At 42.0% G+C, this 26,451-nt stretch overlaps 1 protein-coding gene and 1 long non-coding RNA gene across 8 annotated transcripts in view; one reads left to right on the top strand and one right to left on the bottom strand.

Moving 5' to 3' along the window:
• The window catches only part of LOC119652680 (tachykinin-like peptides receptor 99D), a 321,905-nt gene that overhangs the window by 133,237 nt on the left and 162,217 nt on the right, over positions 1–26,451 (bottom strand). The gene's annotated exons all lie outside the window — the stretch shown is intronic.
• Positions 17,249–19,066, top strand: LOC119652681. Its single transcript, XR_005249578.1, has 3 exons — positions 17,249–18,320; positions 18,416–18,693; positions 18,753–19,066. It is a non-coding gene; the product is annotated as an uncharacterized LOC119652681 (long non-coding RNA).

Here is a 26,451-nt window from a genome sequence, read left to right as displayed (position 1 = left end):
ATCCTGCTGCTTTTATCTAGCCTCGCACATTGGTCAGGGTCAGTCTAGTCAGTCTTATTAATTTCGTCGGGATACCGAATTCTCTCATGGCCGTGTACAGTTTTATCCTGGCTATGCTATCATACGCGGCTTTAAAGTCGATGAACAGATGGTGCAAAGGTTGTCCATATTCCAAGAGAAAATCTGATCTGTTGCTGATTTGCCTGGAGTGAAGCCTCTTTGGTATGGGCCAATGATGTTCTGGGCGTATGGGGCTATCCGGCCTAGCAAGATAGTGGAGAATATCTTACAGATGGTACTCAGCAACGTGATACCTCTATACTTGCTGCACTGTGTGATATCTCCCTTTTTATGTATGAGACAGATTATGCCTCGTTGCCAATCGTCAGGCATTGATTCGCTGTCCCATACCTTGAGCAGAAGTTGATGAACTACTTGGTGTAACTGGTCGCCTCCATATTTAACCAATTCGGCTGTAATTCCATCGGCCCCAGGCGACTTATGATTTTTTAGCCGATGAATTGCACGGACTGTTTCTCCTAAACTTGGTGGTGGCTCCCTGTACTTTTCTAGTTCACAGACTTGCTGGTTCTCCCAGGCTTCCTTTTTCCGTCTGTGAAGTCACTTCTCCGCTCGACGGAGTTCGTGATAAGTCTCTGCGTGTGCCCGCGTTCTTTGAGAATGCAACATTACTCGGTATGCGGCATTCTTCCGTTCCGTTGCTAGCTTACATTCATCGTCAAACCAGCCGTTCCGACTCTTTTTGCGGCTGGGGCCAAGTATATTTGTGGCCGTATCCATGATAACGTTCTTCAGGTGGTTGTGAAGATCATTAGTTGATGCTTCATCTCCAGGTCCTCTGTTGACTGCGGTTATTGCAGCATCCATTTCCCTATTATAGGTGTCGCGGAGGGTTGTGTTGTGGATGGCTTCAGTGTTCACTCTCACCTGATTGTCAGAGGGGATTCTAGGTGGTATTGTTATTCGAGCTCGGAGCACCATGCCAACGAGATAGTGATCCGAGTCTATATTGGCCCCCCTATATGTTCTGACATTCATCAAGGCTGAGAGGTGGCGGCGTTCGATCAACACGTGGGCAATTTGGTTGAAAGTGGTCCCGTCTGGAGAGGCCTACGTATGTTTGTGGACCGCTTTCCGCGCAAACCAGGTACTTCTAACAACCATTTCGTGTGACCCTGCTAATTTAATAGTCCGCAGTCCGTTATCATTTGTTTTTTCGTGTAAGCTATGGGAGCCAACGTATCGTCTGAATACAGGCTCCTTCCCTACTTGGCTGTTAAAATCCCCAAGTATGATTTGGATATCATATCTGGGACAGGCTTCGAGGGTTCTTTCTACTGCCTCGTAGAAGGTATCCTTCTCCGACTCTGCAGTCTCCTCTGTAGGGGCGTGAACGTTTATGAGGCTTATATTTCTAAACTTGGCTCGCAAGCGCAGAGTGCATAGCCGTTCGCTTATACTTTCAAAGCCGATAACAGCAGGTTTCATTTTTTGGCTGACTAAGAAACCTACTCCGAGCACATGGTTTACTGGATGACCGCTATAATATATGGTGTAGTGGCTCTTCTCCAGGAAACCGGTCCCTGTCCATCGCATCTCTTGCAACGCTCTTACATCAGCCCTATATTGGGACAGGGTATCGGCTAGCTGCTTATCAGCTTCATCTCTGTACAGGGAGTGCACGTTCCATGAGAAATCAATCACTTTAACATAAAGAGAATTTACAAATCAATACAAGGCCCATTAGCCCATATTTTTCGTAGCCATGCTAGCAACATAGACAACAGTGTAGCCAACCGTGTCACGGAGTCATCGTAAGTGGTATCCGGTGTCATACATCGTTAGCCTGCCGGGACAACGTAGGACAGTTAAGCCCTTGGGGTTTTAACGTAGGTACCTGTCATGGAGACTTAATCCTACTATCTTCTTAAGACACGGATTGATTTTGGGACCACCATCACTTCTGATGAGTCCCCGTGCTGACTCGGGTCTGATCGCCCTAATTAAGCCTTGGAGCATTCGCCTACTGCAAGCCAATGCGATACAACGTTTCCTGGTGCCACCACGTGGAGGTTTTCCTCGGCCACTTGGTTTTGGTTCAGTCGACAGGTTTGCCGCCCCGCCACCTCAGAGCACCAACGTGGGACAAAACAAAAACACACACTCACAATAAAATGGTCATCAATAACGCCATGCAACTTAATGTCATCTGTGTACATCATTTAATTGCAAGGCCATACCCTGTGATACCACTCACTAGTCAAGGAAGAGGGTTTAGTGGCATACAAACGAAGACTCAATGAGTCTCCTTGCAAAAGGTCCCTCCGTATGCGAATGGGCTACGAAATGTTGGTACCCTCAGATGAGCGCAGTGATAAGGCAGTTAGCCACTCTTCCGTGATTGCCTTCAAAAACTTTTCAAGTTTCGAATCACTCCTTTTGCTTCTCACCGCATTACTTAGACGTTTTTGACGAGCTGTCTCTTCAACACTTTTATTTTGTCATTCATATCTAGTAAAAATTTTTCTGCAGATATCTTACCGCCTCTGAACCATATAAGGAAAATTAATTCTGTCAATAAACTATTCTCACTTGAATACTAAACATATCCTTGAGCAATTTCCTGATGTTAACTAAGTGATTGTAATGGTTTGGTTGAAAGCAAATCATTTAGTGTGAATTCCTTGTCAGCAGCTATGAAAGGGATCCTGCATGAGTATGCTCAATATCACTACAAGAATGGAGATAGAAATTAATCCCAGTTGTAAGAGGCTTTCAAGAGATCCTCGGAAAGGTCTTCATGCATATAATATATTTCAAACATTATTTATGTGAGAAAATCTTGAATGGAATTGCTGAGGTTTCTACAGGCCTTGCTCTAGTTGGATATAAATCCACTCAAACGCAAATGTGCATTCAATAATTCGGCGAAATCCTAATGAATATTTCTCTTCTGTAGTGATCGGAAGTGAATATTAGATCCACACATGATACAAGTCGTCAAGGAGGAAACTTTTCCCATTTCAAGGATTTCAATCTTTTGAATATTTCCAACTTTTCCGTTACACAACATAAGATTACTTCCCCCCCTCAACCTGTTCAGAATCAGCTTCTCATAACAACCTCCGACACTCTTTCCCGAATAAGCTCATCGGGGATAAATGAGTTATACAATATTTTTGATGTTGGAGATGTCGTCGCCGTTGATGCTAGACCGACGTTCTTTCCTCATGTTTACCCTCTAAAAATTCATTACTGATTTCGTTACCAATGAGGAGACATGAAAGACGACCAACATAGAACTTTATCCAAATATAAAACCACATAATAACTCATTTTCTCAGACGTCATCAGATTCCTGAGTAATGATGGTGATGAAGACGGCGACGAGGCGTGACTGGGGCGAAAGGATTCTACTTCTTAATTCATTTACGAGAATCTGTGAAGAAGCGATAGTATGTTTCCCCCTCGACTGAGCTCACTTTTTGGGATTTGATAATCCGTGAAATGCGACGTTGAGATTGCCTGAAAGGTATTTGTTTTTGTACAATATCACCGATGGGAAAATGCCTTCAAGTGTATGATTTGCGAGGAGACAAGCATTAGTGGCAACACCAGCCACCCTTGAACATCATTCGTATGGAATCCGTCCCATGTATCGAGTAACATTAGGCTACGCCCCAAAGTGGCCCAAATAGGTTGTTTGTTGTTTTATTAGGAAGACAAACATAATTCCAGCGATTCAAGGACATAAGTTAACATGCATAATATGTCGTTAGCGGATTAGATTATCTGCACGAGGACAAATTATCGGGACATCAGAGGGGATTTTCGGGAATTTAGAACACATTTTCAGCACGTGTACCATATTCCTGCAACCGACTTCCCTTTCTTTATTGACAATTTGATGGGCTTTGCAACACAGAAAAATGTTTGGCTTTGTCCTAAGCAAAGATATTTTGAATTTGATTTATAGTTGCTATTAGAATTTGATTGATGATATTTCCATGCTTTTTATTTCCGTTTATTTTAAGCAGGCCAGCATTTCCTGTATATTATTTGCAGATCTTTGGAGGAGCCTATTGACAATAGGCTTTGTTTCCCGTACTTGAAGTTTCCCTCAAGAAGGGTCTTATACATGATTTATTAGGGTCGAAGAGGCAAACGATTCAACCCGATCCGATGGTGTCCTATATTTTCCTATTGAAGGACGATTAACAAATTGCGTTAGAAATCAAGAGAGACGCACATTTCATTACAAATTGTCAGATATTCTTCCATCAAATAAAATTTTTTGACACTATAATATTTTTTTACCCGTTCGGGAATGTGTATACCGTTTATGTTTTTTGCTGTTAAATTTAATGGTCTGTGACGATAATGAACACTAATCGCATCGAGTAGTGAAGTTTGGCAGAATCTTGGGGGGATAATATCTGTAAGCCTGGGAGTCAGCACGCTGTGTTCGTGTTTAGAATTTAATTATGACAGACGTAGCTTGTCATATTCGAGTGTGTTAACGAAAATTGGAAGCTTCTCGAATCAGGGTAGCCTGCAGACATGAATTGGAAGGATATACATGTATAGCAGTTTTAATCGTGTCATAGTACTTCGACCACTTTCCCTCGTCCTAGATTGCAAGTTACGTTCGTCAGAATGGCGGAAAAAATGTTGCTTCCAAAGGAGCTTGCAATTTTTTACAACAGCTTCATACCGTGTGGATAGTCAGGTTACAATGCGTAAGATGCGTCATATTTTTACACTTTTGACACCTTCGGCTTATCAATCGCGTAAGTATACATGCACTGGTTGTCGAAATTCTGGAATTTACGAATTTTAGAGACTCTCATCTTGCATGTACGGGTCCTTTATAACTATTCCAAAAGAACATTGGAGTTTGATATTTCCAACTTCATGCTAGTGTCTTATATATCTTTTATGAGAGGCGATTACAACTGAGATAGCCGAAAGGGCTAAGATAACCTCATTTTGTTGGTGTTTCTTATATCTACTTGTAGATTTAGAGCAAATCCATAACTCAATAAAAATACTATAGTAATACTATATAATCTTTGAATGTTTGCCGAGAAATTGTGAAACAACGGAGCGTCTATTAAATATTCATTATAAAAGAGCATTTCAATTTCAAAATTTCTACTTAAAACCCATCAACCTTAAAATCTTCTGCAATATTAAATTCTACTGAGTAATTGCACAATTATGTAATTAAAAGATTTGATGGAAGTTGTCATTGTCCCCGAATTTTGAAATTAACACACTGCAAAAGCAGGCAACTAGTCTGCAAGACAGATATATGTGACGACAAATAGATATTCCCATAGAAAAATCTCAGCTACAATATTTTCAATATCTGCATTACCATATTATGTCCCTGCCCATGCTAGCGTGCACTCATATTTATTTTGTCTAAGCTGTTCCACTAAAACGGTAAAGGTATTCACGTGAATGATCTTATGGGATTGATATTGCTATTGAATTAATATTATCGCAAATTATCTTTGGGGTTTCGTTTAAATTTAAAAATAAAAACAAGTCCAACACGCGCTTCGGCTATAAAGGTTTATCTGAGAAACTTCTACTTCTTCTGTTCGTCTTAGCTACAAATCGAATATATTCCTTCAAATTTTCCAAACAGACAGATATTCTCCTCACCTTAAACGAACAAACTGCCTATTACCCAATACAGTACGTATATAAATTGATCGTACATATATTTCGGATTTATTTCGAGTGCAAAAGCATACATACTAAAAAACTAAAACAAAATATTTCTTTGCGACCCTCTATTCATATAATCTCACTCTGTTATGGTATTCACGAATTGATATGTGATGATGACGTTATACACGTTATTCATAAAACAAATGCAAACTTTCACACTCTACAAAAATTTAACAGGCAGACATCCATTGAGTCGATTTTAATAAGGTTTTGTGTAAACAGCCCTCCGCAACACCTATAAGAGGGAAATGGATGCTGCAATAACCGCAGTGAACACAGATCTTGGAGATGAAGCATCAACAAATGACCTTCACAACCGCCTGAAGAACGTTATCATAAATACGGCCACAAACATACTTGGTCCCACCCGCAACAAGAGTCGGAGTAGCTGGTTTGACGATGATTGTAAGCTAGCTACGAAACGGAAGAATGCTGCATACCAAGTAATGCTGCATTATCAAAGAACGCGGGCACGTGTGGAGGCTTATCACGAACACCGTCGAGCGGAAAAGCGACTTCACAGACAGAAAAAGGAAGCCTGGCCGAATCAACAGGTCTGTCAACTCGATAAGTACAAGATGCAACCCCATCAGGCACGGAAGTTTTACCAACAAGTCAGTAGGATGAAGCCTTATACACCTCGATGTTCATCCTGCCGAGACAAAGAGGAAAATCTGATTTCCGACAGATGGGCATATTGGAGCGATGGGTTGAGTACTTTGATGAACTACTGAAGGACCAGAACATCGACGAGTTGAAGGTGCTGCCAACTGAAGACGACGAACAAATACTGTCACCACCAAATATAGAAGAAACAGTTCATGCAATTTTTCAGTTTCAAAATCATAAGTCGCAAGGGTCGATGGAATTACAGTCGAATTGGTTAAATATGGAGGCGACCAATTACACCAAGTGGTTCATCAACTTATGCTCAAAGTGTGGGATAGCGAATCAATGCCTGACAATTGGCAAAGAGGCATTATCTGTCTCATACATAAAAAGGGAGATATCACACCATGCAGCAATTATAAAAGTATCACGTCGCTGAGTACCATCTATAAAATATTCTCCGCTATCTTACTAGGCCCCATACACCCAGAACATCATTGGCCCATACCAAAGAGGCTTCACTCCAGGCAAATCAGCAACAGATCAGATTTTCTCTCTGAGGCAAGCAGTGAGAAAACTGTTTGAATATGGCCATCAGTTGCACCATCTTCTCATTGACTTTACAGTTGCGTATGATAGCATAGCCAGGGTAAAACTGTACACGGCCATGACAGAATTGGGTATCCCGATGAAATTAATAAGACTGACTAGACTGACCCTGAGCAATATGTGAGGCCAGATAAAAGTAGTAGGATCACTCTCAAGACCATTCGACATCAACAACGGTCTACGACAAGGGGATGCGCTATCATGCGTCCTCTTTAACCTGGCCCTCAACAAAGTGATCCGCGATGCTGGGGTAAATGCAAGAGGTACGATCCTCCTTAAGTCTACCCAACTATTGGCCTATGCTGATATCGACATCATGAGAAGAAAGACCCGAGACTGCCTTCATCCAGATCGAGCAGGCGGCAATTGGCACCAGACCTTGGGTTGCAGACAAAGTATATGGTGGCAACCAACCAACTTAAACTGCCAACCAAACCAAATTAAACTGCACTGGTCAAACAGGAAGAATAAAGATAGGAGACTACAACGCGCACGGTTGTTGTCAGCCAACAGAGCCTATTTCAGCTTACAAAAACTGTTCCTCTCGAAATGTGTCACCATAGGGTCAAAGCTCTTAATGTACAAGACAATGATCTTGCCGCCCTCATGTATTCCTCGGAAACTTAGCAAAAAAAATTGCGAACTCTTAGCCGCATTCGAGACAAGGATCCTCCGAAGAATTTTTGGCCCCCTACATGAGGATGAACGATTCCGTAGCCTACATAACGACGAAATCTATGAGCGAGGAATATGCAAGGAGTTGCAAGATCATTGTCTTGTACAGTAAGAGCTTTGACCCTATGATGGTACGTTTCGAGCGAAACAATTTTTGTAGCTGAAGTAGTCCCTGTTGGCAGCCAACAACCGTGCGCGGTTTTCGTCGTCATAGCTGTTATCGGTTGTGAAATTTAGTTAATACGTAAAAATGAATAAATACTTTTTAAATTGTTCAATGAATAATTTTGGACCGAGTGTGAATTTTGACATACCAAAATTATACCGAATAGTTCGCCTTCGCCACTTCCTCCGCACTTCCAGTAAAAGATTCAACTAGTTACTTATATTGTGGGGAACACATGTTGTGGAAGAGCAAAGACCTGGGATAGGGCGTATCCCACAAACAAATTGAATACAATGGCCCACTAGAGTGTGAGTACTCACAAGCTTTGGCTCTCCCCCACTTCAAACACACCCCACAAACATCTGAGATGGTAGAGGAAGTGGATCAAGGATACAATTCATCGAAGATTCGCCCCTCGGTCGAATTCTTCTGAATGAATTCCATTCTGGTGCAAGTCCCAATCGAATATGCGTAAGCTCCAAAGGACTACCCCCACATTCGCGAGCCTGTCGAGAGCATAGGCGTGGCCAATTTTCATCATTTTTTTAGATATTTAGGATAGCTCCTCGCTCGTGGCTGACGAGAGTTAATTCGAATCCCAAACCAACCAAAGTCATTCCATTTTCTCATGACATCTCATTTACTCATGCTTATGCCAACAAGTGTTGACTTGCTCCTTTTGTGTGTAACCTCAGTCGTCACGATCTGTTCAATTTAAATTTTTCTTTTAATATTGCTATTATTTTCGACGACAAGTTGGTTAATAGAATAATGATACCATCACCCACAGTTTTTCGCTATTCCTTTTTCTCGTTGATAGAATTGGATTATTACGACATTCCAGCTTCAAAACAACGTTCATGGCATATATCTTGATAAAAACCAAACTGTCGATCCAATAGGTCTTATATTGTATGATAGGGAGAAACCAATTGTAGAGACCTTTCTTAGCATCGTTCCTACGTGTATATAAGAAAACTCACGCAGTATAATGGATTCCGTGCTTGCTTGTTGAAGTTCGATAAGAAAACTAGTTCTCTTCTGCCGAGCGGGGAGAACTTGAATGCAAACCGGGTGTTTTATTATCACTGGCTCTCGCGCAAATCTCCGGAATTACTTTCCCAGTTATCGTATGTATTGTGAAAGCCCTTGTAAAGCGAGAAAAACGCCGTAGGAAAATTTAGAAGAAAATGTAGGTAGGGTAGCTGTGCTGTTTCCTTTTAGTAACAAACCTGTACGCCGTTTCCTAGGGGTTTAGGTTTGCCTAAGCGTAAAGTTTTCGAAGGCATTCATGCATGCTGGTGCGCATGTTCCCCGTTTCTCACAGAAGTTTGGTCAATCTCTGGATCGTTGGCAGATCCTTATAACTCGAAACTCGGAAGGCATACGAAGAATGAGAAGCATTCATCGTTCGAAAAGGGCAACGTTAATTCATAAGGATTTTCATTCTTGTTGTCACGTGTCCGTTAGAGTCAACTTTCTAAGGAAGTCGTTAACGCAGCCGTACACGGGTCCACCCCGTATCATCGATTGTTTATCGTGTATTAGTCTACACCATCAATTTGGACGTCAAAAACATGAACACCTCCATTGAGAGACTGAAGGCGCCAGATACTTCGCAGCGAGAGATATCGAAACCAGTTTCTTGGGCAGTTAGTGCAGCTATCCCAAATATTGCCAACAACATCATCGATTGGACAGCTTCTTCGTTGATACGTGATAATGTACCGATCAATCCACTTTCGATGAACATCCGAAAAACTTACTGGCCACATCCGTCTAAACGTCAACCGCGTGAACGAGATGCTGACGATATTTCTTCCACGGACTCATTCTCAGACTCTACCATACTGAAAAATCTAATTGATTGTAAAGCCCCGCGTAAATTCATTCTAGAATTCTAAAAGTTTGGTGGAAATTGCACTATTACTAACGAAGTCATAATAAATCAAAGTTGCCGCTTCAGTGCATATTCTAAAATTTTGAATGCAGAAGCATGCGAAAGTGAGTATTCTTACATAATATATGTAGTTACATTAGGTGCTGAGTACTGGGGAAAATGGGGAAAATATCAGCTCAAATGTGTTTTTGTACGAAGTACACAAAACCTTTCATACATGAAGGGGTCAACTTCTGGTTTCCCGACTTGTTTCTATTCGTCACAGTATGGTTTTTATGTCTTCATTTGTAAGAGCATTTAGGAACTCCGTCGATTTTCGCTGCACCTTTTTGATCGATACGAACCGCGTTAACACAGGCTTGATATTTAGAAATAAGAAAAAATAACATAGCAGTACCGCGCGTGATCGAGCAATGACGTTCTTCTAGGGGCTAAATAACGGTGATGTTCTCGTACTAGAATAATAGACACTGAGAGTTTTCCGACACTGAATTTGTTTCCTCTAGCCCTGTAGGTAGATAATCTTCTGTATAATAATCCCTGAAATTCTAAATGACTTGGAAGTTTCAGTTTTCGAAAACCACAAAAATGGAAAGTTTCATTTAAATATGCATAATTCAGATCATAATATTTGCAATCTTTAAAACATAAAGTTTCTATAAGAAAAGAAATTCTAAATACTTTTTTATATCGTTTGCAGGTATTTTCCCCTTTGCTTGAAATTTTGAGAATTTTTTTTTAAGGAAAGAATTAATTGGAATTCAATTAAATTTGGACATTATATTAGCAATATTTCAAACAACTTTTGAGAAATTTGGAAAAATTAAAAAAAAAAATAAAATAGTTATGCGGCAATATTCCGGTGAAGGTAGTAACCAGAGGAAGTGTAGCAACTCCAATTTTTAAATGGAAGAAAAAGCTTTCAATTTTACGTTACCAACTTATTTTGTAAGAAAGTGAAGTGGATAAAAAAAAAAATATTTAAATTTTCACCATTTTTTCACTAATTCTGCAAAGAAATCACGCTTAAATATATGATATCAGTCTAAATATTGGTTCATATTCTTCGTAAGGAATCATGCCTCCGAATTTCATTATGATCGATTTATTGCTTTTCGAGCCATAATTCCGGCAAATGTAAAAAAGTCACTTTGAGAAAAACGTTACACTTATTAGTTCGATAACACATTGACACATTTACATTGACAGGTGTAGTGTGACAATACTCTTGATAGTTATGTAATTGAACCATAGCGTTTATCTTTTATAGCGCTCCTTTACAAATACTTCCTGGTGGAGTACATATTTGATGTTATGCAGGGGATCCAGTTCGTGTGTTTATTTGATTACAGAGGAGCGCACACCCCCTTCCCCCCTTTACCTTCGCCTGATCCCACGGGGATTTGTATTTTTTTCGCACTTTTTATCCCCCTCTGTCTACGCGGTGGGGCTGCCAAATCAAACTTTGCAATGATGATATCAAAATACCATCCATTTTTTTCACCAGTAGGGGGACATCCAAAATTTAAACCGTGCCCAATTTGACACGCCATAGAATGTACCCTGCAATCCATTAACGGAAAGTATTTGCTCCATTCCACTCTCCGTTTGAGAGGAGGGTTGAAAATTCAAACTTCTCCATGATGATTGAAAAAGTGCCCATTTTCACGGACCATAAGTTTTTGCGGGGCGACCGCTACGAGCTTTCATCACGTTTGGAGAGAAGGGATCTCCCTTTCCCCTGTTACCTGTTTCGCTCCCTTAGGAGTTAAAAATTTAACCATTACTTGAAGGTGGTCTTCTACCGTCAGGAGTAAATTTCAGGCCTATTTTTGCGAATTAATTGCAACGGAACCATTAAAGACAATTTAATATTTTTTTTTAAATAGTTCATGTTTCGACTTTTCAAAAATCGTTTTTCTATGTCCTTTCCTTCATCCTTGTTTAAATATCATGGGCATGTCATGTTGAGGCAATTTAATGCTCATTTTATCTATCCAAAATCAAAAAAATTATATTTTTTTATCAATAAGTGTTCCGTTGACTATGTTTTCCTGATCGGGATTTTTATCATTTCGAAATTTGGCAAAAATATGCATCATTTTATAAAAAAGTTATAATTTGCACTTTTTCAAAACCTGGCTCCGAAAATCATAGCGAGATTGTCACTGAACAACTGAAAAACAAATTGATTGAATGCAGTAAATATTTCAGGTAGAATTTTTGCCCCAATATTTGAAAAAGTTAACTTTCGGGAAAACGCTTCTAAAGATAAAGTATAGTGTAAAACATGATTGCTGAAACTTACTTTACTACTCCCATTACCAAGCATCATTCCATTACCAAGCATCATCTCATTACAAAAGTGATGTTGTAATATAGCGCCATCTAACATGGTGGCAGTCGTCGACATTGAACGCGTTCGGCTGGCATCGGGCTTACTTTTGGACTGGGTTCGGACTGGCATTTGATTTGCTTTAAGTTGGCGCAATGCTGACCACATTGCCTCCTACAGTATACTGCAGTCAACCGCTACCGTCTTGAATGAAGTGCTCTAATACATTTCAAGGCCCTGATCCAATATGGATTGTTGCGCAACGATTATTAATATTATTGAGTTGGCTTAAGGCAGGCTTTTGGGCTAGTTTCGGGCTGGCTTTGGGTTAGAAAATGATCTCGGGTGCGTGCGCATATGGGAATGAATGTTCTTGGCTTTTAATTGTAGACTGTAATGTTAAGGATTAGAATAAATGTCGGCTGCTGTATGGCGTTGGTCTACGTAATATTTCCTAGTATAAGCGGCCAGTGTCGCTACTATGTGTCGAGCAGCATTTAGGCGCTGCCACCTGTCATTGTGGGAAGCTTGTTCCCAGTTTTTGAAAACAGACTTAACCAATACTACTGATACTCCAATTGTTTGTTCTGGTCCCGGCATAGGGAAGTTGTATATCCCTACACACCGTTCCAAGATCCCGATCGACAGCAAGTACAGCCACGCCATCAGCATAAGCTTGAGCGTGTATTGGCAAATTTTGCGGTTCGCATAGTAGTGAGTCGATCACCATACTCCACAGAAGTGGCGAAAGGACACCCCCTTTGGGGCTGCTCTTCGTGGCTTCTGCAGTCAGATAGTGATCGATACCCACCTCGGCGCACAGCAACCTCTGCATTAGCATAGCATGGATCCATTTAATTAAAGCATCATCAACACCATGGTCTCTGGCGGCATGACAAAGTTCTTGAAAAGACGCACAGTCGAAAGCCCCTTGAATGTCCACGAACATTCCCATCCTCTATCTTTGTGACCGAAGAATAAAGAACAGACTCACAGGACTTTCCTCGTTGGTAAGCATATTGGTTTTCACTAAGTGGGTGCGACCTAAGTGCGTTTCCACGAATGTGAGGCTCCACCAGTCTCTCCAAACCTTTCAGCAAGAATGAAGTCAAGCTGATCTGTCTGAAGTTCTTTGGATTAGAATAGTCATCTCTCCCAGGTTTCGGTATGAAGACTACCTTAACATTTTGCCAAGAGGAAGGCACGTAGCCCAGAGCAAGACATCCTCGAAAAATACTTATTAGAGGTCGCTCTAAGTGCTCCATACCCTCCTTTAGCATTGCCGGATAGATGCCATCCGTGCCAGGTGCTTTGAAATGTTCAAAGGACAATATGGCAGCTCTCACCTTTTCTTAAGTAACAACCGCTTTCCCAATGTCCCAGTTTCCCTTGCAGCATTTGCGTGTTGAAGGGGTTGCAAGAACCGTCAACTCTCCCCCTACCACTTCTCTCACCCGTTCTCCCGAGTAGTGTACTTCCAGGAGGGTCTGTATTGAATCGAGTCTGGAGCTCGTGAAAGTACTGTCGGGTTTTCTAAGAGAGCCCAACTTGGCCAACTCTTCCCTTTTGAGAACTCTGTAAAGCCTTGAAGTCCCTCTTTCGCCTTCCAGTTCCTCACAGTATGCTCTAAAGGAGTCTTGTTTCGAACACCTAACCAGCCTCTTATATTCACGTTGTGAGTTCTTGAAATTTAACCAATCTTCGTTCTTGTTACTCTTGCAAACTCGGTTTAGAAGTCGCCTAGTTGATTTCCGTTTTACCACTTTGGCTTCGGGAAATAGGACAAGCCTCTTCATAGCACTCTAAAAGTGTGTTGTTCACAGTTTCCAATACATCTTCCAGCGCCAAAGGAGTCCTTAATCGCCTAAGAAACTGAATTTTATTGCCAAGAAGTTCATTGAACTTTGGCCAATCCGTTTCCTAGGGTTCCGTTTTTGTGTCAAAATGAATTCTAGGTATCGATGGTGTGATAGTGAAACCTCGTCTAACACTCGCCAGGGTGTAATCAACTCTAATACTATTGAGGTACAGATTGTTATGTCAATTACTTCGCTTCTTCTCGGTCCCACGAACGTAGGGGCGCACACTTCGTTTGGAGTCATAAGACCAGCTGAAGTAATGAAATCAAATAGCTTCTCTCCTCTTGGATTGCATTTGCTACTGCCCCAACAAATATGTGGAGCATTCGCATCGCAACCTATTAAGAGTTCAAGACCACTTGACTTGCATACGCAACCAGATCCCTAAGCTCTTGCGTTGGTGAAGGATACAAAGAATCATAGGGTAAATAAGCGGAGGAAACTATGATGTTTTTCCTCTCGCCATTTATCTGGTATTGTATGATGACCGTAACTAAGTACTGGGAACAGTACTCTCTCAGCATAGTTGCCTCTAACCATCCTGACATCAGGAGTCAAGCTCTCGGTCTTATGGATCTTTCATCGTAGAAGACCCTAGCTCCCTTTACTGATCCAATGCCACAGATTCTGTTAAATCGGACCCACGGCTCTTGCACCAGAAAGATATAGGGGAAATCCTGTAGCTTTGTCATTCGCGCTGCCAATAGGTAGGAGGGAGCTTTGGCAAGCTGCAGGTTAATTTGACCAATTTTTGTGGTTTTCGACATAAACTTAGTTTATTGTGTTATGGAAAACAGTTAGAAGCGTATGCGGCAGTCCGCGTGTGACGAGGTTTCCTCCACACCGTACCGCCAGAGACTCGATCCCCTCGTGTTTGATTTCTCTGAGGAAAACCGCGCTTGCAGGTACCGCAGTTCCCATGTCCACATCCATGAAAAATCGCATCTCATCCCGAACTGGCGTCTGTTCCTTGGAAGGTGTAGGAGAAGTTAGTAGCAGGTAGGATTCACTCAGTAGTTCCTCACCAGTGCGAACCCTCATACGAGGGTTCCGCCCCTGTATGCACTATCCTCCGCGCGCAGCTCCATTGTGGGAGAGCGCACCGAAGATGCTGCGATTTGCTCTATATTGTGCGAGTCGATGACCATCATTGCTCTTTGCTCTCAAAATGGAGATAATGCTCTACAGTTTCCTAATATGACTGAATTTCAGTCTATCTAGGAAAAAATGGAGCACCATATGGTGACTACCCCTGAGCACATTCACTCCGAACGGAGAAGCTCATCGCGAAAACCTTGATTGTTAAATCGTGGCTTCGTTCCAGGCTGCAGCATTTTTTCCATAGCCATTCCCGGAGGATGGTAAATTGTCACATTTTGCAATCCTTGGAGGAAACTCCCACGGCTGCAGCTTGCGCATACGTCCTCTTCCTTCCCGCCTTCGTGTCTGTATACCTATGGGAGGGACCAGCTTCATTGAGATCTCTCTCGCTGATTTGATCACCTCCCAGCACACCGGTCCTAATCCCCGCAAGACGCGTGGATGTAAGCCCTGGTGCGGAGCACAATAAAGCGTTGGCCACAGCAGATGTGTTGGTCTTACGCTTTTTGCGCGCATTATCGCTGACAGAAGAGTCTGGTGCGCCCAGTGTGGATTTTACTGGGGTTTCCAGTTTATCTCCACCTTCCGCCGGAGATTCCGCTTCCTTGCGTCCGATTTCTCTGGACGTGGTCCAACCACGTCCATGTCCTCATACCCAAGGTGCTGCATCTTCCTTCACAGTGCTCTCTTCTTCCGCCGGCTTGGGGCCTTTCCAGGATCACAGTGTCCGGGCCGCTTGGATCCATTTCCACATAATAATAATAATAATCGTTGGCGCAACAATCCATGTTGGATCAGGGCCTTGAAGTGTGTTAGAGCACTTCATTCAAGACCGTAACGGTATACTAGGAGGCAATGTGGTCAGCATTGCGCTCGCCCGGAATTATTACCCTGATTTGACTCAGGTACTCATTCACGGCTGAGTCGACTGGTATCCGACGTCAAACCACATACTGGCGTTAAACCATTAACGTCCACGTCACCAGCTTCCCGTTCTCCCGCTCTTCCCGGTAAGGGTGAAGGAAAAGGTTCTGACAGGCAGGATTCAGCCTGTAGTCCCCCTTCCTAGCTGTAGTAGTTGAGTCGACTGGTATTGGACGTCAAATCACATACTGACGTTAAGTCATTAGCGTCCACGTCACCAGCTTCCCATTCTTCCGCTCTTCCCGGTAAGGGTGAAGGAGAAGGTTCTAGCAGGCAGGATTTAGCCTGTAGTCCCCCTTTCTGTGGCCGAAGTTCCCCTGTGCCAAGCTTTCCTCTTCCGTTTGCGAGCAGATTTGGGCTGTAGCACCGCGTACGGGCCGGTTGTAGTCGGATTTCCAGTTTCTCCCAAGTTAAGAGTTACCGTACTTTCCTTTCTGGCTAACTTCGCCGTAGGCACTAAATGCAAGCTTTCCACTGAGTCGGAAAGCATGCCTTCTACAGATGTATCTATAGGCGGATATGAATGTGGTGAGGTCTTCAAAATCCGCGCCTCGGCAACAACATGATTGCTCATGGTCGCGGATGGATTCGAAGTCTGTGACTTCTTACCACTTGCAAAGTTTATATCCTTCGTTTCTATATACATATTTTGGACACCCTTAGTGTAGTAGTAAACCACTACAGGCTCCCCCACCACGATAAAGTTGTGTCCGAGAGGGAGCTCGTAATAATTAATATTTGGTACTATTGGCTGCTGAACGTTAATAGTTAATGATGTGATATTATATCATATGAACGGTTAAGGCGATGAAAGGTGGTGTTTGTGCTATTACTTTGTAATACCACCTTTTTCAGTGATATAATATCACATATCGTAATCGATTTGTTGAAATCGCGACGACAGAAAGCCCTCTTAATTTGCGGTACAAAAAATATGAAAGTGATTTTTTTTTATTATAACACGTTAGATTATTGAAAAGTACAGCTAAGCTTATTGGCTTTCAAATTCTTAAATCTACATTTTGACATAAAGCCCATATATCAATATAATTTTGGGAGATTCGGCGTGCAATTATTTACATTTCTTTTCATTTGATATTTCACTACTCCAACTTTTCCAGATTTCGAGAAATAATTTATACCGGGAACAGCTCAATTCAAACTAACGAATCGTAATCTCTGGTTTGTGTTTCGGCATGCATGAATGTTAGTAGTTTGGTACTTCGACCAACTTTCTCATTGTCGGTATTTATCTTAATTGCTTGGAAATCATGCTAACCTCGTAACTAGAATATATTTACTCAGTTCAGCCTTCTTACGCCCCCATGCAGTCAGAAAAACAAGTCATAATACATTGGAAATTTATACCTCGAACTTTGCAATCAAACACTGAACTAATTGATTGATCACCTGGAGATTACGCTTAGAATTCAGCTAGAACTAACGGTAACTCCTGCTAAACTCCCTTTAGCACTATCAATGATTAAAACGATAGCCAGAAAAATTTTTTCACGAAGAAAATTAACACGAAACCTCCATTTCATTTTCATCACTTCAAGCCTGGTCTTTTGTTGCGTGTCAAGGAACTTTTTATTAGGCGGCCCCACTCTCCGATAATCGAACACATGCACACATACGCTCAGATGATGAAAACGAATACATTTACGCCCTCGTAAATTTGTTCCATCATATTAATCTAGCGGTAGTAATTGCTTATAATTTCCAGATATTGTTGGCATAAAAATGTTATCTTAACCGGTTGGATCATTTAAAAATCACTTTAAATAGGCTGCGTGCCAATGTAACGAGAAATATTGCACGCAATATTATTGTGTACTTCTTGGTTTTTATTTTTTACCGAAAAGGGTAACTTGGGAGCGAGGCCATTAATGTCAAGTCCGTGCTATTGTTTATAGCTGTGTATGTAGTAGTTAAAGGTTTTATGAGGCTTTGAAAAGACTGACGAAAATTAAACGCTTCGGACTCAAGTAGACGTCAGTACTGAAAACAAACAACGCTCGAAAATCTATTATGCATTGACAGGGCTGAAAATATTTATACATTGACAGAACAGAACCGACAAGGATAATGAAACTCATCCATCATCAAAGGATCTGCACGAAAATAGTCATTAGATTGTGTGTTTATGTCCCGGTTGATGGTTTTTCATTCATGGGGAGTTTCTGCACGAACACTGTCCTGTGGTTTGAAAGGACTCCAATTAGTAAATGGTTAAAGTGGTAGCAGTGAAAAAAAATATTGAACTGCAGGACTCTTGAAGGAAGAGACTTTACTGAGCGAAAGAAAATTAATAACTTTTGGGATGGCGGAAAAGAGGAGTCAGTGAATCTGTTTGACCTACTTTCAGGAATCCCAGAGGTAAGAAATTGATTAAGTACATGGAACCCAAAAATTAAAAGAAAACCAAATATCATCTAAACTATGACCCTGAAGTATAAATGTTCACTTGATAGGAAAGTTGGAAAACCGGAGCTCAATGAAGCTGGGATATACAAATAGCGAAGCGAGTGTGATCCAACTGTGACAGGAACCAGGAGCGCGGATTATGATTACTTACAAAATCATTGGCTTCATTTCACTTGTACTAGAAACTAACGAAATGTGTGTCGTTTCTCTGAGAAAAACTCGCAACGGCGAACAGGACAATTGATTTTCAAAATCCCGACTCTCCAACTGTGAAGCAAATCTCTGGGGTTTTCTGCAAAAACAACAAAGCCAATAACCCAAAATTGTAATTTGTGTGGGAATTCATATTCAAATACCATGAAATGACAGTATCATATATTTTAGATAATTGGGACAGATCACCTGACAACATCATGATGGCAAGCGCTGACGTAATCCTTAATAAGAAAACACAAAACCATCTATGTACAAACATATAATTGAGGTGGACAACTACTAACATGTTTCTATGATGAAGGTGTGATTAAAAAAAGTCGGTTGAACGAACTGACAAGAAAACAAGGTATTGGACGGAAAGTTCGGTCCTTCGGATATCGTTCGTTCATGTAAAATCCTTGAAAATTATATTTTTTTAAAATTTTGTGAAAAACCAAGCCTTATTAAAATTCATTCACTGTTTGTCTATCATGCACAATTTATTCGAATGCCTTTACATTTATTCGGACGGGTTGAAGTGTTGGAACTGTGAAATGTCTGGCACCCCGCTTATCATTTTATGTTGAATTTAGAGGATGCGAGTCCCGTACTCGGAAAATGGAGGTCTACTTACATGTTTTTCGGATAATATGGTCATGGGTATTGTGTTTGCATTTATTGTAAATAAGGAAGTTTGGAATGGGTGTAGTTTAAATGTGAATCAAAGGCTCGCTCTTAGTAAATAAGAAACCCTGAAGCTGTCCTTATATAATATCTAGGCATCAAAATATAGCCCATACGATACCCATAATCACCGGGAGATATTGAAATAGGAAAAGAACCCTATAGACCTAAAGGGAGAGGTTGCACCGGATGGAGATTTATGCCATCCAGTATTCACGTGTGGTCGTCCCATTATTTTTTCTTTCTTCCGTTCTAATTTCATTTATCTCGATTGCTGGATTATACCTTCCTTATAATGAGCATTGCAATGCTATATATTTTGTATGCTAGCGTGAAATCAAATGCATTTACCCTTTGCAAATCAGCTCAGCCAACATAGAAACGTTTGTGTGGGTAATGTTGGCCAATTGTCGGAAGTGCTTTATAGTATTCGATATTAGGAAGCGCAGCCTGGGTCTTTTTCTGGCCTGGAGCGGAATCGAGAGGTTCAATCAGTTGTTCGAAAGAAACAACGGTATTTGTCTCTGCGTTAAACGTGCGGTCGATTACTCTATCGATGAAGCAGAAAAGTTTTTAGACCTGACGACGGACAGTTGCGGTGTTTATCCGAGGAAGTTCCAATAGATTAGCCGCTTGAAGATTATGTTTTGTTCAGTAATGTAATTGAAATTAAGTTTTGAGTTAAACAGCGTTGCTATGTAACCGGTAAATAATTGTCACTCGGCATGATATATGCCTGATTTTTCTGAAGACCACCTCTCTTGTTCAATATTCTCTCTATCATCGGAATCGTCGCCTTTACTTGTAGTACAATATCCCCCAATTTTCATTCCAAATAGCCTTTAAGACAACTGAAAAGCAATGAAGGAACCTCAGCTGAAGAATCCCATACCGGATCCTTTATGGGGGGAAGGTAGGAAGTCTCCGCTATAATGAAAGGTGGAAATTCCTTCAGCCGGCGGACCACCGAATTCAACCTGGGTGCCACCCGACCATGTATACTGGTGGTGGACTCTTCAAATTATTCGATGTGATGGCATAGTGTCGGTAAACTGGCTTCACTTCATTTATTGCCCGTCTAGTGGCATTACCAGTACTGATTTGATTTTACTTAGCAATGTCCGGCCTGAATGAGTTACTCCAACGTTCCTCTGGGCTGTCGTAGCGGAAGATCGCGGTTCAAATCTCACTGGTGGCGGAGAGTTTGCTATCATAACTGGATGTCGGGTGCCAGTTGACTAAGCAAAACGAGTACCTGAGTCAAATCAGGGTAATAATCTCCTGATGACCACATTGCCTCCTACATTGTACTGTAGAGTGCCGTTATGGCTTTGAATGAAGTGCTCTAACATACTTCAAGGCTCTGTCCAATATGGAGTGTTGCTTCAACAATGATTATATAATGGTCTAAGCCAGGGGATCACTCATTCTCTTTAAGCGTAGCGCTCTTCATCGCTTCATAACTGAAAGCCGCGCTATATTCTACTGTTATAATGGGAAGAACAACCAGAGATGTAGAAACTGACTGCAACCAGATCGGGAAAGATAAAAAAGTATAACTTTGAAACATTTGAATACTTCTCTTCTCTATTGACGAAAATCACAGTGATAGCAGTTGTGGTGACTAAATTCGAGCTTATTTCTGGTTGGAAAAAAACTCACCATAGGGTTAGAGCTTCTTCCTTACAAGTTTAAGTTATAGTATTCATTTTTAGGGAGAGCCCATTCTGGGAAAATACCTTACCGAAACCTCTAGAAAAAGTCACTATGCAGCCCCTAGGTGATCTGCATATCGGGAATCAATATACCCTGCAGACCGATATCGGTATAAGGTCAATAATAGGGCACTACTGTATTTGAGAAATTGTTAGGATACCCTCTTAAGTTCAAATTAGAACTACAAAATACTTCTACATTTATGAAGGGAATCGAATTACGATTTCAAAAAAATCGAAGAAAATTCTACTACTTCAATAATACTTTGACGAATTTTAGAAGATCAAGACTATCCTTTTCGTGTAAATCTAACGCAATCGAATACTTCACATGTGGGATGCCAACGTCAGACTAAATTAGATTGATATACTTAACACATGTACATAACGGGTGGCGTACAAAAAAACTCCGAGTTTCTCGGTTCAGACTTTGTAAAATTGAGATGAATGCTGAAACACAAGACCAAAAACCAGGAGGAGTTGCGCGGTGTTAAAAGACCGCACCACATCTTGAACTTCATATAATCATGTGTATAAATTCCTTGGGGTAGGTATGATTTTATTTGAAACAGAAAGCCTACTGTTAATGCAGGTTACCGTGGTTTAGTAGGCGCATGGTTCGGGTTGCTTCCTAAGGGCTCTATTTACTCTTATGCGAGCGTACGTAGCTGTTTGTTTTTCATCGCATTTTTTTTTTATTTTTCTTTCAATGCTAATCTATTTTAATTTTATGATAAATACGTTAAATATTCGTCATCCATAATTGTTTCAGTTGGCCTTTTGGTCGCTTCCCACCGACTTCCATGTTCAAAAGAATCTTGGTAGGTGAGTTTTCATCAGCGCAATTACATGCCTATACCATAGAAGATGCCTCTCGCTATTTCTTTACTTCTCGGTGCAACCCCACATTGAATGCAGATGTCCTCATTTGAGATGTGACCATTGCATGTTACGCACTGATTTAACGTAACATTTGCGTCGCCATTACAACAAGACACCGTGTTTGCCTTTTATATTCGACTAACACTCAGAATCGTAGAGGGAGACAGGACGAACGACACTGTGTTAAATTTTAGATTTGAGACGTTCGTGAATGCGTCGATTACAAACAACAGCCGCTGGAAACGCCATTTTATCCAAGTTGTGTTGATGTGTGAAGCAACTTCATAATGCGGATAGTATTGGTCCGAGATATTAAAATCGTTTAGCTCTGCCACTGATAGTGATAGTGCCTGTTTCATTGGGGTCGGTAGTCAAAAATTCAGTTTTTTCAGATTTAGGTTGATACTGTTGCCTGGGATCAGCTTTCCTACGAGACGCTAGGGAAACATCATCTACATAGAGTAGTTTCTCGGGTTCTGGGCGATGCTCTCACCGTGTTGCTCTATAAGCAACCATACAGAGTGTATTGCGTCGGAAGTACCGCAGCTCTTGACAAACGCGGCTTCATTAACTGTTATTTAAACGTTGCTGAGAACACGGTTGTCAAAAATGCGTTCAAAAATTTCGGGTAACAGCAATCGCTTTGTTTGCTTCTCGACTGGCATCGTAAGTTTGCCAATTGCCTAGTATTTTATCGACGAACCCTTATGGGAGGGGCATTTCTTCTCACGAAACTTCATTTGCATATCGTCATTCCAAAATATCCCTGTTGATGAACCACTTAACAGACATGGTGACCCCGGGGGTGATATAGCCCGCTTTTTGGATCGCCCTTGTGTTTCGATTCGACAATTTTTCGACATTCGTAATAGTCTACAATTGCATAAGTCAAATCACTTCCTCTCTTTTCTCACGAAATCGTTATCATTAGTGTGTTCCTGAAGCTTTATCGGTGGCTTTGTTCGTAGGATACCAATTAACCGTTAATGTTGAGGTGTAATGATTTCGTAGGTAATGGTTTTGTAGTTATTGGCGGTGATAAAATGCCTACGATGGTGAGGATCTAGTTGATAAAATACAGGAAGATGAGACACTCGTTTGATAAACGATGTATTGGCAAGTACATGCAAGGTCATGATTGTCCGCAAAATCGGCTATACGCCCACCACCCGCATTACGCTCCAAATCATTTCCTCCATGGCTGCTGTTGTCGTCTGCCTTTTCACCCACATGATCATTAAGATTGCTCGCAATGACGATATAATCATCGGCAGGTACGTTACCAGTTCTCTCTTTCTCGGCATCGGGTCTATCTGTCTTTCTGTTGTTTATACACGGTGAAGGAATGAATCTTGCTGAATAGAACCATCTCGGATGCTCGGTGACTATAAGACTTGGACCATAGAATAGGGAAGTTCACTTATGATTCCGTCTTCTGGAAGCTTTCATGAGCTGGATATCAAGTAGAGGCTAGATATATTTGTGGAGTTGTTCAAATTGTGCTGCGTTGTGGAAAAGCGAGAAGCTAGTGTTGGTGCCAGAAGTTAGCAAACCTTTTGCCAACATCACCGCACAGACACGTATAAGTGTTGGGCAGATTATTTTTCTTTTAGAGCCTTAACAGTGCGAACATTTGGCTTCCTCAGTGTTAAACTAACTATTGGTAAAATCTGATTGTTTGCTGTCTTGGCCAAAAATGGAATACATGGAAAGTGTAGTGTCAGTAAGTACTGTAGATTTGGATGTTCAATGACATTAATTTGGATCTAATAAGGAAATCCTTGGTAACAACCGAGTATTCAGTTACCTCATTGTACTTATCGACAGTCGTTTGACAGATAGCAAGTTTTGCAGGATACAGAAGCAAGAGGTGAATCCTAGGAGTGTGTACTGGGTAGAATGTTGTGAAATATCATATTCTTGTAATGATGCCTGAATGTTCGAGTAGCTGAAGTGACTAGGTTCAGAATGACGGCAGTAGCTAGAGGATGACACGTGTGCGCTAAAACGGATGCGGTATTCAACACAAAGCGGGGACCAAATTGTCGGTTATAACCAACAATTAAATATCTTGCAATGATAATATACGTTAGGCTAAATTGTGAGCAGCATATGCTTTGACAAGGGTTATGCCAAATGCCAGAGGTACCTCAATCACTCATAGGCTGTTAATAGCCAATATAATGAGCTCTTATAGGCCCGAACTTTTCGCCAACACCTTCGAGGCGTGCCTAAAAGAAGGAATATTCCCTGCCCAGTGGAAAAAGCAAAAGTTCCGGCAAGCCACCTGGAAACCCAGCGTCTTATCGTCCCTGTTGGATACAATGGGGAAGATGATGGAGAGAGTCATCTACAACAGACTCCTGCCCATCGTCGAAGCCAGCAATGGTTTGTCGGAACGCCAGTTTGGTTTCTGACGCGCCCACTCTACGGTGGACGCAATTGGCATGGTGGTAAACCTGGCAAAAGGTGCACTGATTTCTGGCGGCTGCTGTGTCGTGGTGGCGTTGGATGTCAAAAACGCATTCAACTCGGCCAACTGGAATAGAATTAAACGGGCGTTGGCTGACATAGGTGTCCCCGGATACCCCCCGGAATTTGGTGGAAAACTACCTCTCAGAGAGGACTCTCTGGTACGGGACGGATGAGGGCCCCAAAGAGTACATTGTCACAGCCGGGGTACCACAGGGATCGGTACTTGGTCCCCTGTTGTGGAATATCATGTATAATGGGGTGCTTGCTCTTCCCGTCCCAGAGGGGACTACGATTGTCGGCTTTGCTGATGACCTAGCTGTGGTTGTTGCAGCAAAACACCCAGAAGATGTGGAGGTTCACGCGACGGAAACAGTGAGAGCGGTAAAGTCCTGGCTAGAAAAGGCCGGGCTGACCTTGACGGACGCGAAAACGGAAGCGGTCTTAATAACGAAACGTAGGAAAAATAACACTGTAAAAGTCGAGGTCGGTGGACATACGGTCGTATCAAAGTCGGCTATCAAATACCTGGGGGTAATAATTGACACCAAATTGAGTTTTAGGGAACATCTAGAGTATGCATGCCAAAAGGCAGCCAGTGCCACCACGGCACTTGCAAAAATGTTGCCAAATATTGGTGGGCCGAAACATTGCCGGAGGTTGGTGCTAACCGGAGTGGTGCGCTCCATCCTGCTCTACTCGTCGCCTGTGTGGGCAGAGGCGTTTGCAAACTCTCAGAGGCGGAAGCAGGTGAACTCGGTTTACCGGCGGATGGCTCTGAGGGTTTGCAGTGCTTTTAGAACCACATCAGATGAGGCTGTATTGGTGGTGGCAGGCATGATCCCGGTTGACATTCTGGCCAAAGAAATGAGTGTCCTGTACAATGCAAGACATATGGAGGGGCATGCACAGCGTAGAAATCCGGCAAGGTCAGAGTCGCTTGATCTCTGGCAACGCAGATGGGACGAGTCTACGAAAGGTCGGTGGACGCACAGGCTCATTCCCAACATTAGGGTGTGGCTTGAGCGAAAACATGGGGAGACCAACTACCACATTACCCAGTTCCTCACGGGGCACGGTGGTTGCTACAGGCAGTATCTGAACCGCTTTGGGTTGGATGATTCTCCGAATTGTCCCAGATGCGATGGTATACCGGAGGATCCAGAGCATGTGATGTTTCGCGGCCCACGATTTGCGATGGAGAGAAGGAGCTTAAACCAGATGCTGGGCAGGAGCAGGACCCCGGAGAGCTTGGTTACTGAGATGCTGGAGTCCGAGGAGAAATGGCTTGCGGTTGGGTCCGCAATCATCCAAATGCAGGAGGAGTTGCTGAAAGAACCAAGAAGGAGGGAAGCTGCAAATAGGAGAAGGATGAGTGCCTAAGAGCAAACCTACCCCGCGAAGTAATACCTCAATGGTGGTCCCGCGGGGCTGGGGCTGGAGAGACCGGGGGTGGTTTTTAGTGGGTGTGAATCCCACACGCGCCCGCTGTAGTTCCGTCTTTCGGGCGGCGGAGCTGCGGCGGACGTGTCTTTCTAAGATTTTCCACCTCCGTGTACGCACAAAAAAAAAAATGAGCTCTTATAGCCAATATAAGGAGGTCCACTTCGTAGTGGATCAGGATGAAACAAACAGAAGGGATTTCTAATTCCCAACATCGAGGCCCGACAGGTAACAAATTGAATTCACTGTTTCAAATTCATAAATAGAGACGCCTCAGCAATTCATATGCTTCTATTCCAGAAAACCTAGAATGCAGGTAACCACACAGTAAAACTCCTTGTGTATAGGCTGAGGGTGGCGCGAGGAATACGAAAGTTACTTGGAGCTGCAATAACTCAAGGGAAAGAAGGCAGTAATTAGAAGGCGATTTAATTGGGTAAAAGCCATACATACTGTTAACGAATGTAGCCGAGTCTTTTGTAAATTTCTAAATTCGGAAAAAAGGATAGGTGAAGAGACCGATAGTCAGACAACGTAACTATTCCGTTAAGGTTTCAGGTAGGTAGGTAGGATCAACGTATTTCGAAAACCGAGGGGAAAGCTTATAAGCATATATATCAGTTTGGCATTGCTAAGGAAAACAATAATACGTCATCTTCCCGCATTATTCAAAATATGACCCAGCCATTGTG

The sequence above is a fragment of the Hermetia illucens genome, chromosome 3 (genome assembly GCF_905115235.1).
Source record: "Hermetia illucens chromosome 3, iHerIll2.2.curated.20191125, whole genome shotgun sequence".
Lineage (NCBI taxonomy): Eukaryota > Metazoa > Arthropoda > Insecta > Diptera > Stratiomyidae > Hermetia > Hermetia illucens.
The sequence above is the reverse complement of the archived record's forward strand: the minus strand, read 5'-3'. Positions and strand labels throughout refer to the sequence as shown.